Source organism: Pan paniscus, chromosome 4 (assembly GCF_029289425.2).
Source record: "Pan paniscus chromosome 4, NHGRI_mPanPan1-v2.0_pri, whole genome shotgun sequence".
Classification (NCBI taxonomy): Eukaryota; Metazoa; Chordata; class Mammalia; order Primates; family Hominidae; genus Pan; species Pan paniscus.
The window spans coordinates 58,094,159-58,098,755 of NC_073253.2; the positions used below are offsets into that span (position 1 = coordinate 58,094,159).

At 44.9% G+C, this 4,597-nt stretch overlaps 1 pseudogene; it reads right to left on the minus strand.

Moving 5' to 3' along the window:
* Positions 1 to 2,409: 2,409 nt before the first annotated feature.
* LOC100990224 (inhibitor of growth protein 2-like) lies at positions 2,410 to 3,937 on the minus strand (annotated as a pseudogene).
* Between the last annotated feature and the right edge of the window lie 660 nt (positions 3,938 to 4,597).

The window sequence follows — 4,597 nt, forward strand, 5'->3', positions numbered from 1 at the left end:
CTGGCCAGACGTGGTGGCTCATGCCTGTAATCCCAGCACTTTGGGAGGCTGAGGTGAGAGTATTGCTTAGTGCCAAGAGTTTCAGATCACCCTGGCAGCATGGTGAGACCCCCATCTCTACAAAAAAAATAAAATAAAAATAAAAATAAAATAAAAAATTGGGCCAAGTGCAGTGGTTCATGCCTATAATCGCAGAACTTTGGGAGGCCGAGGCAGGCAGATCAGTTGAAGTCAGGAGTTTGAGACCAGCCTGGTCAACATGATGAAACCCCGTCTTTACTAAAAATACAAAAATGAGCTGAGCATGGTGGCGCATGCCTGTAATCTCAGCTACTCAGGACGCTGAGGCACAAGAATTGCTTGAACCTGGGAGGTGGAGGTTGCAGTGAGCGGAGATCATACCACTGCACTCCAGTCTGGGTGACAGAGTGAGACTCTGTCTCAAAAAAAAAAAAAAGTTAGCTGGTACTGGTGACATGCATCTATAGTCCCAGCTACTCAGGAGGCTGAGGAGGAAGGATCACTTGAGACCAGGGGTTTGAGGCTATGATTGTGCCCCTGCACTCCAGTCTGGGCAACAGTGTGAGACCCTGTCTCTAAAAGAAGAATAAACAAATAAAAAAGAAATGCAGATCCCCAGGCTTTGTTGGACCTGCAACTCAATTCAGAGTTCTCCTTCTGCCCAAGCCTGCTCCTGCCCCTTCCCATTCACAGGCATTGATAAACACCCTATGTCCCAAAAGTCCCAAAGTAAAGCAAGCACAGGAAATTTCCACAATACAAGAGGAAGTTGGCCATGCAGCTTGGCGTTTGGCAATATATTAGGCCATGAATATTTATTGAATGAAGGTATAGACAGACCAATCACTGTCTCTTGCAAATCTCACAGCAATCTTTCATATCCAAATTTGTATCTCTTCTAGAGCCATGTTTCTCAACATAAAAAGTTCACTTTTTTTTTTTTTTTTTAGATGGAGCTTCGCTCTTGTTGCCCAGGCTGGAGTGCAATGGCATGATCTCAGCCCACTGCAACCTCCACCTTCATGGTCAAGTGATCCTCCTGCTTCGGCCTCCTGAGTAGCCGGGATTATAGGCATGTGCCACCATACCCGGCTAATTTTGTATTTTTAGTAGAGATGGGGTTTCTCCATGTTGCATCCCCCCACCTCGGCCTCCCAAAGTGCTATGATTATAAGCGTGAGCCACCGTGCCTGGCCCACTCTTCTTATCAACATGAAAATCTGACTCACTCCTACTCTCAGAGATAGCACATAGTCGGTGACTTTCTCTACTTGAAAATCTCTGACTTATTGAAGATAGAGTCAGTTCTCTGTGTATCCCATGAGACCAAGAAGATTTAGTCTAACATGACTCTATAATTTTTATTGGGAATGTAATAGGCTTTTTTGGTTTTGATTTTAAATAAAGAAATCTTTATTTTCGGTGAGTTACATTCAACTTTCTGTCTCTTACTTGTTAATCTTTTATAGACAAGATGCGCAAGCTGCACAATTGGGTCACTCGGAGCCTTACAATGAGAAGGTCCCTGAATTTGGTTTAATGCCTTGCTATTGCTGTCTTGAAATTCTTAAGTTTCTGAGCCCAAGCCCCATATTTTCATTTTGCACTAAGCTCCACAACGTATATACGTATATAGCCAGTCCTGTCCACAGGTCTGGGTTTTTGTTTTGTTTTGTTTTGTTTCTTTGAGATGGAGTCTCACTGTCGCCCAGGCTGGAGTGCAGAAGCGCGATCTGGGCTCACTGCAAGCTCCGCCTCCTGGGTTCACGCCATTCTCCTGCCTCAGTCTCCCTACAGGCACCTGCCACCACGCCTGGCTAATTTTTTTGTATTTTTAGTAGAGATGGGGTTTCACCGTGTTAGCCAGCATGAGTCTCGATCTCCTGACCTCGTGATCTGCCCGCCTCAGCCTCCCAAAGTGCTGGGATTACAGGCATGAGCCACCGTGCCCGGCCAGGTCTGGTTCTTAATGAGGGGTGCTAATCAGAATCATCTAATTCCTTTCCCAAATACACATGGCAACCATAACTAAAATTCATCATTGCAGTTTGCATTACTTTGTCTCTACTGTCACATACATTTTCTGTGATTCCTAGGCTTTCGTCTCTGGTCACATCCTATCTCTCCCATGGCTTTCTTTCCTGGCACAAAGGATGGAAGCTGAGCCCACAGCAGTGAGTGGAATGTAGCATAAGTACCAAGGGGATCCTGGCACAACCAGCCAGCTACCACTTATTGGGCACCCACATATTAACATGCTAGTGCCACACAGTCCCTTCTCATGAAAGGCTCACAGTCTCAGCAGAATGTGAAACATACTTACCACCAAATCAAAGTGAGCCAGTAGGGAAGCCTTCCTAGAGTGATGGGTCTCAAACAGAACTTCAGAAGAGGAAAAACATGTGGCTCCACAGAGTGAGAGCATTCTGAGTAAAGGACTGACAGGTGCTACATCCCAGAGCACAGTGGAGAAGGAGTGTTTGAGGAGCAGAGGAGTGTTTTTGCCAAGCCAGAGCAGTAAGCTTATTGCGAGCTATGTTGGAAAGACCCTCCCATAGCTCATGTGCTGGATAACTGGGTCTCATAAATTAGATGAAAATTAAGAACCATTGTGAACCTCAAAAAAAGGAACAACAGCATCAAAATGCTATTTGGGAAGGATAATTCACTGGGAATAGCCATTTTCCAAATGGTACCCTAGAAGAAGAACTCACCATTCTCTTTCTCTTTCTTCAAATAGTTCTTGAAATTCATCTTCTTGTGACACTCCCTCACTTAATGAACATGGAATGAATCATGCTTACAATGGTACTGATGTGGTGCAGGTAGGCTCCTCAGTGGGCACTGAGCTAAGTATTTGAAAAGGCTTGTTGACTGTGATGAGAGTTCTGCCAGTAGGGCTGCCTCAGTGTAGCGTCAGGCTTTGTCACATGGGTTAGTCCATTCTTTTTTTTTTTTTTCAAATTACAACTTTTAATACATCATTAATACTAATGATTAAAAATTATTGCATAGTCTTATGCATTAAAACATTTTCTGAAAGTAAATGAATTATATAAAAGACAAATAACCCTTTAAAATGTGGATGGCCTTTACTACCTCGATCTTCTATCCTTTTTTGTCTTTTCAGTACTTTTTGTCGATGGTTTTCTCATTATCTTCCCCGCACTTTGGGCAATACCATGTCCCCTTTGGTTTATAGGTAAGTGAAACACATGAAAAGTGAAACCATTCGATTGGACACTGTTCATTGTCATCCTATCATCTCCCCATAAGACACTTGGTTGCATAAGCAGTATGTAGGTTCATTAGGATCTATTGCAAACTCAACAGGTGAAGCTTCCCTTTCCTGCTTGGCTTTGGAGCGTTTATTTTTCTTTGCTGACTTGGATTTCTTTTCTTTAGGTGGCTGATCATCACAGTCTTCAATCCCATTTGCCATGTGACATAAATCACGGCTTTCACTGGTCTGCTGTCTGCGGAGTCTTCTTGAAGATCTTTCTGGTTGGCTGGAATCCATCTTTGCTTTATCTGAGGCTCGTTCACTTTCAGCAGGATCTTGGAAACACTGTGAATGTAACTCCATTCGTCTTGCCCGATTTTCCACCATTCGAGCAACAATCTGTATTTTTTCATCTCCCAGTTTTTGACTATTAATTAGTGCTCTCTGGAGAAGCTGCTGTAGACGTTTCTTCTGGTTTAAATCATCTTCTTTCTTATATTTTTCACAGACATCATCAATTTCCTTTAACGTTTGCGGAGCCAGGATCCGCGACCGTCCAAGCTACTGATCGCCGTCCTGATCCATTGGTTGGGAAAGAGATTGGAAACATCACCACAAAACATGCTGCAAACCCCGACTCGGACTCCGCTGGGGCCGAACCAATGCCCCCGCACAGCCCCGACTCCCTCCCCAGCAGCCGGCTCGCCGCCGCCCCTCTCGCGACCAGCCATTTTCCAGGCCTGTGTTAGTCCATTCTTGCATTACGATAAAGAAATGCCCGAGGCTGGGTAAAGAAAAGAGGTTTGATTGGCTCATAGTTCTGCAGGCTGTACAGGAAGTATAGCAGCATCTGCTTCTGGGTGGGCCTCAGGAGGCTTCCAATCATGGCAGAAGACAAAGGGAAAGCAGGCACATCACATGGCGAAAGAGGAGCAAGAGAGAGGGACAGTGAGGGGGAGGTGCCACACAAGCAACCAGGTCTCATGAGAACTCACTATTAGGAAGACAGCACAAAGCCATGATGGATCCACCCCCATGACCCAAACACCTCCCACCAGGCCCCACCTCTGCCTCCAACACTGGGGATTAAATTTCAAAACGAGATTTGGGCAGGGACAAATATCCAAACTATATCACCACATGAGAATCAAAGCATCTGTTTCCCTGAACGACACAGAGCACAGAAGCCACCTACCTACCTTCTCAGGAGAGGATGACAGAATCAAAGCCAAGGTTTATAAAAATCAAAACCCCTACCAGAAAGGGGTTTTGTCCCTGAGACTAACCACTGCCTCTGACACAGATCTGCCCCAAAGCTGGGACAAGGGATACATCACTGTGTTAGTCTGTTTT